Below are 12,495 nucleotides of genomic sequence, written 5' to 3'. Positions count from 1 at the left end.
AGGGGAAGGGGAGTTAGGTTTCCTTTCCCTCAAGGACAGCCAGATCTGATATGGCCTCTGATAAGACCAAACGGCTTCGCTTTACCGCCCAGGTCTCAACTTGTAACATCAGAGTCCCCGACATCAACAGAGACCCTTCTCAGAGCTTGGAAGGTGACTGTTGCTGGTGTCCAGGCTGGACCCTGTCTATGGGGGAAAATCTTCCTCGGAAGGAGCCCTAGGATGTTGGGAGTCGGAGGCAGACAGAAAAACGCTTGCAGCCTGTGCGCCGCAGCAAGTGTCTTCCAATTAAAAAGCACACTTTGAAAACTAGTGCTGAGCCTTCCCTCTCACAAAAGCTGTAATTTAGCCCTTTCTTGCAAAATGACACCTTTCCCTTTAGAAACAATATATAAATCTGATACAAGTGAAATAAACACAGTGTAAGTTTCCCTAACTCCTTTAACACTTTTCAAGGACCCAAACCTCTTAAATCACTTTACAAAGGTAAAACTTTATGCCTTGTTGCTTTAAGAGAGGGAGTCGGGGGAGTATGGTTTTCCCATCTTACTGTCCCTACATCTGAGGAACTGTCGGGAACAGCCAGCTCTCACCACCAGGGGAGGGAAGGTCAGGCCTCCATATCCTTACTCTCAGTTCTGAGTAAACAGCTTGTGATTAACCCAGTGGGGGGCTAAGCAGAAAATCAACCCCACCCATTTAGAAAGGAAAGATCCCTACAAGGCGGGTAGGGGTGATCTCCAGCCCAGCACCTGCCCCGGACTTCAGCCACAAGTTCCAGAGCCGCACATGTAGGATTCAGGGGACTCCATTTTCTTCTGCCACCCCTTACTGGTCCTGGAACCTCCCTTAATCCAGTGCCTTTGAGTGGCCAAAGTCGACCTTACATCAGCTTGTCATCCGGCCTCCAAGGACCTGTTGTCTCCCAGCTACCCCTCTCTGTCCCCAAATGCAAAGCCTTGGAGTGGAAGGCCAAACCTCATCCCAGCCCACCATGTCTCCAGAGCAACATGGCCTACCCCTGGCCCAACCACTCCTATCATTAGCCCATTCACAGCACCAGGCAAGAGAGGTACCCAGCAGTCCAGCTCCCCACCATCCTGCAGATGTAGTCCTGCTCTGCAACCAGGGGAAAAACCAACTCTCAAGAGGCTGTCCTTTCTAAGAGGAAGAAATGCAGTGGGCAGTCCCACCACAGAATGGAAGCCAGTGATCACATGCGAGTGGGCTTAGGGAGGGAGACACCAGCCACCTGGACCCCATCCCCATTAGGCAAACCATTCATCCCTCATCTTTCCTCTTCTTCCTGGTTAGAGCCAAGAGAGACAACCAGGTGGTCCCAAGTGTAAAGGCCAGAGTCACAGCTCCTTTGTTATTCCGTGCTGAGAGCACAGAATTGGTGAGCAGAGCCCCCAAGGTTACACTGGTACAGCTCCCTGGGGTTGTGATCCCTTTCTCCAGGGAGGTTTCGAAGTGGCATCAGAACAACCCAGCACCCTAAGCTCAGTACCTGAGGCAACCAAACATACCCCCGAGAAAACCCTGGAGAAAGTCCCAGGAAGGAAGAAAAGGGGGTCAGCTTCTGACTGGCGCTGAAAGAGGGAAAAGAAGATACCTGGGAAAGAGGCCAATGTCTCCCTGTCCTTGCCATGAACAGGGCTCGAACGGTCCCCGTCTCAAACCTGCCTCTCCCACCGAGAACCTCGAAACAGAGAGGACAAATGGAGAGCTGACGACGAGGCGGCTGCGCCGGGTCCCCAAGGCACTGACTCGGAGAAGGGAGGACACCCAGGTGTTCAGTCCACCATCACCCAGTTTTCCCATGCACCTGGGGAGAAGGCAGCAGGGTCATCTTGGCACGGTTCCATCCCCTACAGGAAAGTCCTCAGCCTCAAACTCAGAAGGGTCGGTGTTCCTCACTCCCATGCCCTGGCTCCCTAGCTCCCACTGAAACTGGCGCCCCCCTCGGCGCTCCCAAGGCGGCCTCAGAGGTGCTCTCCCCCCCGGACGAAGGGGGGGATGTCAACCTTCCGGGCCGGAGATCCCCGCTAACCCCTTCCCACCCCGCCGCACCTCCCCGATACCCCTTTGTCTCAAGCGGGGAAAGTTGCCAACGTGCACCCCTTCCCCAACACGCCCCCTTGTGCGCCCATCCCCCGCAGGGAAGCCAAGCCCGGGCGCACCTTCTAATCTGCGGCTCGGGCTCCAGCCCGGGCAGCCGCTTCGAAACCGAAAGCAAAGAGGAAGAGGGATCCGGCAGCGCCCCCAGCCCGGCCGCCCCGTCTTCCCCATCACCGCACCATTCCCGGGCCCCCCGCACTCGGCGCTGCCCGCCCCGCGCGGCCACCTCCACGAGCGGCGAAAAGGCCTCTCCGCCGGCATAGGGGCACCTACCGGTGCGGAGCCGAGGCAGCGGGCAAGGGCAGGGCCGCGCCGGCCGCCCGCCGGGTGCAGGTGCGGCAAGGAGCGCCGTCTCCCCGGCTGGCTCCCGCTCCTCCTCCCGCGCCGGGACTCGGGGCGCTCTCCTGCGCCGCCTGCTCCCCGCCCCCACGCCCGGAGCTCCGGCTCCCCCCGCGTCGAGTTGCCTGCCGTGCCTCTCCCCCACGCCGCCGGCCCTTCCGCGCCGCGCCTAGTCCCGCATTGTGTGTCCGCGCCCGCCGCGGCGGCGCGGGGTCCGGGGGGCTGCAGCCGCCGCTGCCCGGGCCGAGCCGAGCCCCCGGCGGCGGCGGCGGCGGCGGCGGCACTCACCCATAGTACGGATGCTGTGCAAACTGCACATGCTCGCGTCTGACAGGCGCGCTGCCTCCGGCCCCGCTTAACTCCTTGCTCGCCCGCTCGCCCGCTTCGTCCGCTGCCCCGCCGACCCCGCCGCCTTCCGCCTCCGGGAGTCGGCCGCACCAGGGCGCCTGGGAGCGCATCCTCGGCCCCGGCCGTGGCGCAGGTGGCTGCAGTGCAGAGCTGCTCGGCCCTCCCTGCCCCGGCCTCCCTGCCTGCCACGGAGGTGTCCGCAGGAGCCCCGGGGGAGAGGACCGGCCCGAGCCCCTCACCTCCCAGCTTGTAAGAGTTGTGGGGGACTGCGCGAACAATGCCGGCTGTGAGCATCCTGCAGGTCTCGCCCACCTGAGGACCATGGACCACGTGGTGTTGCAGACCCACTACGTGCCGGCATTGTGTTCCGGGCTGTCTATTCATTGAATCAGTCCTGCAAGGTCGTTTTTATTATCCCCATTTTCAAGATGGATAAACTGAGGCCTATGGAAATTAAGGAATTGACCTAAAGCAGGGTCTGAAGCTGGAAGGCCCACATTTGGTTTATACCGAAAAGATTAAACACATGTTGTTCTTAGGTCAGTCTAGATCTCTTCTCTTAGAAGGTGGAAAAATAATGAATGTCATCTGAAAAACCTGGAAATTCGGAAATACAGATCTTGGGAAATGGGTGAGAGGGCCCTGATGTCAGACAGGTGGGTCAGACAGGTCCTAGGATCCTGTAGAGTGACTGAGCAGGGAATAGGAATGTAATCCAATTCCTGTCCCCAGCCCAAGCCTCAATTCTGGCACTGGGTATGACAGCAAGAGGAAACAACTTTTTGGATTGTTTAATTTATAGGTAATGACCCCTGGGGTTGTCTTTTGTAGACAGTCCATTCTGAAGGGGCAGATGTCCTTTTCTAATTCACACACAGACACCTTAGGTATGTGCCTAGGCCTGATCTCTCCTAGCCCTCTAACCTGTTTTTCCCACATGCCACAATGACAAAGAGTTCTCACAAGTCCAGAACAGTGTCAAATGTTTAAATTTCCTTCAAAGAAAAGGAACATGAAGATCCAGCTGGTCTCCCCAAGTCTGGGGGAGACGCTGGCTGCTTTCCAACGACCTGAACCTAATCTGATCCTATGTCTTCTGATTGCTTGATGGTGCCATGGGTCCTTCATCAACCTCCTGTCCCCAGCCAGGCTATTCAAAGATCAACCAAGGTGTTTCCAACTAGGGATAGGCAATATGGACAGAGATCTAAGGTCATCCCATCCATACCTAGTTCTTAGGCTGGCTGAGCCATTCTTTCCAGAAAGAAAGCACTGGGGTTCCATGAGGGCAGAAGGAGTTAGGTTGGATTTCTCAAACCAGTGTAGGAAGTACTCAGCCATGTGGTGCCAGTAGCACGAGCTCTTGGCTCCCCTTAGTTAGTTTCCTCTTTCATAAGAATGTTGTGATGTGAGAATGCAAGCTGGTGCAGCCATTCTGGAAAACAGTACGGAGTTTCCTCAAAAAGTTGAAAATAGAGCTGCCCTACGACCCAGCAATTGCACTACTGGGTATTTACCCCAAAGATACAAATGTAGCAGGATGCCTGGGTGGCTCAGTCATGAAGCATCTGCCTTCAGCTCAGGTCAGGATCCCAACGTCCTGGGATCCAGCGCACATCAAGCTCCCTGTTCTGCAGGAAGCCTGCTTCTCCCTCTCCCACTCTACCTGCTGTGGGAGAGGGAACTCTCTCACTGTGAATCTCTAAATAAATAAATAGAATCTACAAATGTAGTGATCTGAAGGGACACCTGCACCCAATGTTTATAGCAGTAATGTCCACAATAGCCAAACTATGGAAAGAGCCCATATGTCCATCGACAGATGAATGGATAAAGAAGATGTGGTATAGGGGTGCCTGGGTGGCTCAGTCCCCTGCTTTCGGCCCAGGTCATTATTCCAGCATCCTGGGATCGAGTTCCTCTTGAAACTCCCTGCTCAGTGGGAAACCTGCTTCTCCTTGTGCCACTCCCCCTGCTTGTGTTTCCTTTCTCACTATGTCTCTCCATCAAATAAATAAATAAAACCTGAAAAAAAAGATGTGATATATATATAATAGAATATGACACAGCCATCAAAAACATGAAATCTTGCCATTTGCAACAGTGTAGATGGAACTAGAGGGTATTATGCTAAGTGAAATAAGTCAGTCAGAGAAAGACAACTATCATATGAGGAATTTGAGAAACAGAACAGAGGATCATAGGGGAAGAGAGGAAAAAATGAAACAAGATGAAACCAAGGAGGCAGAAAAACCATAAGGGATTCTTAATCTTGGGAAACAAACCAAGGTCTGCTGGAGGGGAAGGAGGAGAGGGGATGAGGTAAATGGGTGATGGACACTGGGAAGGGCACATGGTGTAATGGCCACTGGGTGTTATATGCAACTGATGAATCACTGATCTTTACCTCTGCAACTGATGATACAGTATATGTTAATTTTAAAAATAAGTCCATTGTGATGATCCAATGATATACTCCATGTACAGTCCCCAGTACACAGTAGGCCTTCGATAACAGGAGAATGTTTTCTGCTGGAAATAAGGCAGGGAGTAGGCAGAAGGGATCAGGGCTGCAGTGAGGCTCGTGGGCTGTCCTTGGGACACTATCAGAGAGAGAGGAGACAGCCCCCTCCCAGAGTCGTCTTAGCAAAAAGGGGCTTCAGTTAGTCTGGCAGCAAAGCCCACCTACTGAAGAGGGACTTCCCTTGTGCCCTCTTGTCTCCAAGGCCCAGTTCTCCCACACTGCTTCTCAGACTGTGGCTGGTAGCTGACTGGGCTTTGTCCCTGGCTCTGGGAGGCAGCATTGCACAGAAGAACACAGAATGGGCTGTGGAGGCAGAAGATCTGAATTCCAGGGGACTTACACTAATGGACAGCATGTGCAATGCTTAGTGCCCAAAATATTTTAGGGCCCACAAAAATGTTTAAATTTCCTTCAAAACCAGAGACAAAAACATAAACTTTGAGATCATAGAAAATGTTTTCATATATAATATTAATATTTTCATCTTTAGTGTAGAAACCAAGTTGCCAGTTACAGAATCAAGAAGAAGGAAGGGTAAGGAACCAAGGAACAAGGCTTGGCATCAGCCGGTCTCTACGGTATCCAGCTCTCCCGTGGACTTAACTGCACGATCTGGGTTTTCCTCGTTTCTAAATTAGGAATCATTGCTTCCTAACAAAAATTCATAAAGTGTCTTACAATTAACATATCTTTTTCTCTTTGGGTAAGGCAGCTATTTTAACCGCCGTGTTATAAATGAAGAAATCAAGTCTTAGAGAGATTGCATGGTTTGTTCAAGGTTATACTGCTAGTAAAGACAGAAGGCAGGCCAACCTCAGGTCTTCCCACACTCCATCCCTGGTCCTTTAGGGCTGTCTGTACCCAACAAATTTCCAATAAGATTAGGTATGTACAGGGGAAAGCAGTCAGTTCCAGAAGCAGACCTAAAAATAGCATCTGTGGCAATGGTGGATCCTCTGGCTTTTCACCCATTGTGTTGTGGGAGTGGGTGGGGAGGGTGACCCCACGTGAAGGAAGGCACAGTTATAGTAATTCTAGTGATTCAAGTACAGATTCAAGGTGAAAGGCATGGGACAGACCAAGCTCTGCTGCACTAAACACACACCAAAGGACGCCAGCCCCTCATTTGTCTTCCTGACTTATCAAAGCAAGGGAGATTTGAGTCCAGACTCCACATCCTAGTCAGATGTCTTAAGGCTATTTATTTAAACTTTCTGAGGCTATATCCTCATCTACAGAACTGAATGGCAATAATCCCCAGCCCCCCAGGCTGTCATAAGCATAAATAAGATAATTTTAGGTATCTAGCATATTGTCAGGCACATATACATAGTGACAAGTCCCTGCTATAATAGGGCAGTTAGTAGTAATTCTCACCACATCTCTCTTCTACCATCAGGTAGGGGAAAAGCGAGTCTTTCAAGTGTCTCTGTAGTCTCTCAAGTGCCTTGAATAGGTTAGATTCTCAACCATATTTTCCGAAAGACACGCACTCTTCTGCCCTTCTACTAAGCAAACCATCCATAAAGGGGTTGCTCTCGTCCACCACAAGTAATTTTCTTGATGACTTTCAAGAGAAACAGAAAGACTTCTATGTGCTTGTTAGAGAGAATTGGTTCCCTGGGGGTTGCCCTCTGACCACAAGTCAGGAGAGATGTGGCTCAAGAGAGTGATTTCAGTGGGGGGACTGGCCCACAGCCAGATCAGGAAGGACCTGGGAGGGAGACCAAAGCATGGAAATTGGAGGCCAAGAGAAAATTGTCTCTTGCATGGTGTGTATATTTGCATAGTTCATCCCAGATGCTGGGGCAAGAAAGCCATAAGTGGGATAGGCGCAGAGGAAGCATTGAAGGCAAAGGCAATCTCAAGATTGGAATAACATGGACCAGTTTTGCAGGAAAACCAGCTGGGTGAGGGACAACAGCAGAAACCTCAGGCCACTGATCCTGACAAACATACAGAAGTCTTTCTGGGGCGCCTGGGTGGCTCAGTGGGTTAAAGCCTCTGCCTTCGGCTCAGGTCATGATCCCGGGGTCCTGGGATCAAGCCCCACATCAGGCTCTCTGTTCTATCGATAGGGAGCCTGCTTCCCCCTCTCTCTGCCTGCTTCTCTGCCTACTTGTGATCTCTGTCTGTCAAATAAATAAATAAAATCTTAAAAAAAAAAAAAAGTCTTTCATCAAGAAAATTGCTTGTGGTGGACAAGAGCAACCCCTTTATGGATGGTTTGCTTAGTGGAAAGGCAGAAGAGTTCTTGTCTTTCAGAAAAGATGAACATGGTTTTAGCAGTATAAGGGGAGGTCAGGCAACCAAAAAGATGAACATGGTTTTAGCAGTATAAGGGGAGGTCAGGCAACCATCCGGAGTTTGAAATTGAAAATGAGGGGGGTCTCTTTGTAACAGTCCTTTCTGGAAATAGGAAGGAAAGGATCATAGAGAGACTAAAGAGTGAACTGGCATTATTTAGGATTCTCTGGCTGCAAGGAATAGAAACCGACTTCAGTTATCTTAAGTCTGAAAGGAATTTCTTGAAAGGATATGATCAGATGGCTCACATGTTTGAAGGGAATGATGGCAAAACAGACTCAAAAAGGCTAGAACCAGAACAGCTTTGGGAGCCCGGGTAGTAGGAAACAGTTGAGAGTCTTCTCAGGGCTCTGCTGTTGAATAACTGGACTTCGATCTCTTTTGCCTTTTTTTAAGATTTTAGGTATTATGTGAGAGAAACGCACACAGAGATAGCAAGAGAGAGCATGAGCAGGAAGGAGAGGGAGAAGCAGCTCCGCATTGAGCAAGGAGCCCGACGCAGGACTCGTCCCAGGATGCTGGGCCCATGACCTGAGCCAAAGGCAAACGCTTAAGAGACTGGGCCACCCAGGCTCCCAGGACCTCAGTCTTTTTTTTTTTTTTTTATCACTTCTGCTCCTGTTAGAGTGAAACTTACCTAAGTTGGATCAGGCATCCACCTCTTGGCCAGGGAAGGGTGGGCAGGATCCTCTGACACAGGCTCTCCCAGCACCCCCATCACGAGCAAGAAGTATGCAGTGAGAGAGAAATCAAAGAGTGGTTCCCAAAGAAGGCCAAAGACTGCTATGCAGCCCCATACAGCAAATGTCCATGCCACGGCAGAGGGCGGGGCAGAGAGTGTGGGGAATTCACACCAGATTCAGTGCCCTAGTAGAGCGCTTAGCTCTGAAATAAGGTGAAGGGAGAGAAAGACATAAGCCTGAAAAGGCAGCAGAAAGCTCCGAAAAGTACCAGGACAGGAAGGCCAAGGTTGCTGAATACAATCACTGCCAGTGCTGGGGTTGGTATGGAGCTAGGAACAGGCAGATGTTTCATGGATTTTTCCAGTTCTGAGCTATGCTCAGCAACAGGTGAATTGGGATAAGGGGAGGCGAGCTGCAAAAAGTTGTTACGAATGTCCTCAAATGTTTATAAAATGCCTCTGAAAGGGGAAGTGGGGTACCAGTAGTGGGGAGGAGGGGTTAAACCCCAGGGAACAGGGTTAAACCCCTGTTGACTGCAGATTTATCAGAAGTTTTGCTCACCTTATGTCTATGTGGGAAAGGGGTAGGAACTTAAACATAGGTCTCAAAATAATGTGTGTGCTGCTTCTTTGGGGATATTTAAAAGTCGTGTCCTCTCTCTTTATTTAGCCGTCAAAAATAATGCAACAAATAAGGACCATGCAGTATTCATGAACACCTCGAGCCCGAAAATGAAGAACTCACCAATCTGTGATAATGTGAATCCATCCATAAAGCATTAAGACATTAATGTGTGTGCACTAACACAGCCCTGGAAATGAGTGCCGTTTCATGAGATTAGCAGTAAATTGGGGGGGGGGGGGGAGGCTAATCTAAAAGAAAGGAGATGAAAATACGAAAATTATACTTTGAGATGATGCTGCCTCATACTTCTAAGTGTTGGATTTAATAGTGAAGGTTGTAAATTTGGTGGTGGGGGGTGAGATAGAGTTTATTATAAAACTTGGGAATCATGGAGAGAGCCACCCCCACTCTCCAGCTGCTCTCATTTCCAACTTAGCAGTCAGCCCAGGTGCTGGGCAAATTGGAAAGAATTTCTGCCCTGGAGATTAGAAACCAAACTCCAGGCTGGTCACCTCCCCTCCGTGCCTCCCTTTGCCAGGATACAAGGAGCTTAGTCGCCTGAGGAGGGACAAAGGGATATTGTTAAGGCGAGCCTGCTTATGAGAAGGCTTTGCAACTAAAAGCTTTTATGCTGCTATTTAAGCCATTCTGCCTGGGGGGACACTGTGTGCCTGTCCCGACTTCACTGTATCAGTTCAAAGAGAACCTTCGGCCAGACAAGGCGATTGCAGCGGGGTATCTTGGGACTTGGCAACACTAATAGGCTAAGAATTTCTATCACAGCATCTCATCCAAGTCCCAGTTCGGGGCCCCTCTTGGCCCTCAGATGGGTAAGAGTGAGAAGATCTTTCTTCTTGTAGATCTGAGGCGAAAGGTCTCTGCCTTAGGAGCTGGCTCTGTGGCAGCCCAGATTGGAGGTAGGGTGGGGGTGGGAGTGGGGTGTGCAGATTGCATCACCAAGGGTAGGAGAAATCCCGTTTTGATTCTTTTTACCTTCCTTGTATTGGCCCTTCTAGGAGAACTCTGCCATCTTCAGGAAAGGCTGCATAAGCCTGATAGGTTAACGATCCCAGGGACTCTGAGTTGTCTAGGGAATTAGTTCAATTAGGCATCCTATTAGTCTCAGATGCTAATTAATAAGTGTGTATTTAGTGTCTTCTCTCCCCAAGCAATGTGCTGTTGTGAGGGCTGACCTGACTTCAAGAACTTGTTATTCACTTCAACAACCTTTAATGTACCCTGCACTGTGCTAAGGTCTAGGGTCACACAAGTAAAGAGATGGAGACTTACGCACGTGGATATGAGAGCCATATACAATGGTCTATAACGACAAAGCATTACCCCCATGCTCCTAGCTTTAAATTCTGTACCTCCCATGTTGTGGAAGGTCTGTGATCATTTGCATTCTATGACACGGAGCTGTTTCCATGACCTGGTTTTCTCTCTACCACACTCTATGAAGAAAACTCTCCACCATGGCTCAAGATTAACGCATACATGCAAATATATACACCATTTTCTGTCAAAAGAGTCTGCCCCTCTTTCTTGCCCACAGCTTAGGTCAAGGTTTGCTTTCTCTTATGTCTTTCAGCAAGATACATACCTAGGAAGGAAGCAATGTGATTTCTGATGGATTTTCTTTCCTATCTGTGGGTTGTTATGTTGAGTATATAAAGCTGTGACCTCCTTCAGGGAAGACAATAGAAGGTCTGCGGACAGGGAGGGAAGAAGAGTGCGGTTTCTGATGACACAAAAAGGAACGCGGCACTGCTGAGTGCTTTGTTAGAAACTGCATGTCTGCGTTCAGAGTGCACAGGCTGAGAAGGGAACCAGTTGCTCGGGGCCTCCTCTTGACCCAGTAAGTGCCCTTTGGAGTGTTTGTATAATGGGAAATTACTACAGTAGCCTATCTCTGAGCTTTCATTATTTAAATCCAAATTCTCGTTCTAGGAAGACACTGGGCTCAGTGGGTCCCACTCCCAGTCCTGCCACTTGACAAGCAGGCTGAATGGAGTAGGATAATGTCCCAGAAATCCAAGAACGTCAAGGGAAGGGTGTGAGGGTCTCCAGGACTACTGTTAAGGAGTGTAGATGAACATGGGTGAGTGCAGAGAAGGGAGAAGTGGTGGAGGGAAGGAAGACGGACTCTGGACTTCCTCCTTGAGATCATTCACCATACTGCTCCCGCCAAGAGCCCCAGGAAGTCAGTCCTCTGGATTCCATCCAACTAGCCACATGTTCCTTCTTCCCTCAAGTGGAGAACGTGGCTGAATACATCATTTCCCTTGCAGGGTGTAAGTGGGCTTGGATTAGAACTGGGCCCAAGTTAACTCTGAACCCAAACTTGTGTCTGTGTCTTCAAGACCTGGACAACTGCCAGACCACATGAACACAGTGCAGAACAGGAACCCAGTAACACCATTGTGGTCACAGCTTAATTGCTCTGAAGAGGTAGCAGGGATCCAAGCAACATCAAAAACATGTGAGTCCCCTCTGAGCTCAACATGGACCCCCAGTTCTCTCGGGTATCTGTTTGCAATATCGCTACCCAGGACCTTTATCAGTTCAAGCTGTGACTCAAAGGGGTTGGCATTAAACTTGAGGGATGGGAAGAGAGGAGGGCAAATTCTGGCTCTTTGACTGGCAGACTGTGGCTATATGGAGTTAGTTGTCAACTTCCCTGAATCTCAGCTTTCTACATTACTGATGAGATCAATACTTGAAAAACATTTTAATAGCTTTATTAGAAAAATGATTCATACTCTGTTAGAACATTAAAATCATATAGAAAAGAACAAAGCAGGAACTAAAAGCATTACACCAAATTTCTACACCCAAAGATAATCACTGTTAATATTTGCGGGGGGGAATCTTCCATTCATATTTATGTACATGAATATATACATAGTTCTGCATACCTACAGTGTTACATAAAATAATTTGTATTAATTACACTTTTCTAGAAGTTGTTTCACTTCACATTTAGATACAAATACCTTTTGGGGCACCTGAGTGGCTCAGTCGATTAAGCCTCGAACTCTTGATTTCAGCTCAGGTTGTGATCTCAGGGTTGTGAGTGAGATTGAGCCTGCCTCAGGCTCTGTGCTAGGTGTGGCGTCTGCTCAAGATTCTCTCTCCTGGGGATCCTGGGTGGCTCAGTGGGTTAAAGCCTCTGCCTTCGGCTCAGGTCATGATCCCAAGATTCTGGGATTGAGCCCTGCATCAGGCTTCTCCCACTCTCTCTGCCTGCTTGTCATCTCTCTCTCTCTCTGTCAAATAAATAAATAAAACCTTAAAAAAAAAAAAATAAAAGATTCTCTCTCCCTTTCCTTCTGCCCCTCCCCACTTTCTCCTTCTCTAAAAAAGAAAAAAAAAATCATAAAACTGTGTCAGGGAAAGCAGGGATTTGGAGTAGAGGAAAAGATCCTAGAAAAATTTTAGTGCTCCTTACCTATAAATAGCTTCCAATCTTATGTGTACTACTACATATGGACATTATCTTCCAGTGGTTTGAATGGTAAAGATATTTAGGGAAATTTCTTATTCTGA

General features: G+C 49.2%; 1 protein-coding gene across 17 annotated transcripts in view; it reads right to left on the bottom strand.

Moving 5' to 3' along the window:
• Window positions 1-2,964, bottom strand: part of TMEM229B (transmembrane protein 229B) — a 39,781-nt gene extending 36,817 nt beyond the window's left edge. For 7 of the 17 annotated variants that reach the window (XR_014312610.1, XR_014312611.1, XM_082734068.1 and 4 more), the window contains exon 1: window positions 2,749-2,877. The gene's annotated coding sequence lies outside the window, so the exon portion shown is untranslated. Of the gene's footprint in view, window positions 1-2,183; window positions 2,268-2,394; window positions 2,556-2,748 lie in introns of those variants that run through there. The other 10 variants (XR_014312612.1, XR_014312613.1, XM_082734053.1 and 7 more) reach the window with 7 other exon arrangements.
• Window positions 2,965-12,495: the final 9,531 nt, after the last annotated feature.

This window comes from Mustela nivalis (genome assembly GCF_964662115.1).
Source record: "Mustela nivalis genome assembly, chromosome: 6".
NCBI classification, from domain to species: Eukaryota; Metazoa; Chordata; class Mammalia; order Carnivora; family Mustelidae; genus Mustela; species Mustela nivalis.
The sequence above is the reverse complement of the archived record's forward strand: the minus strand, read 5'-3'. Positions and strand labels throughout refer to the sequence as shown.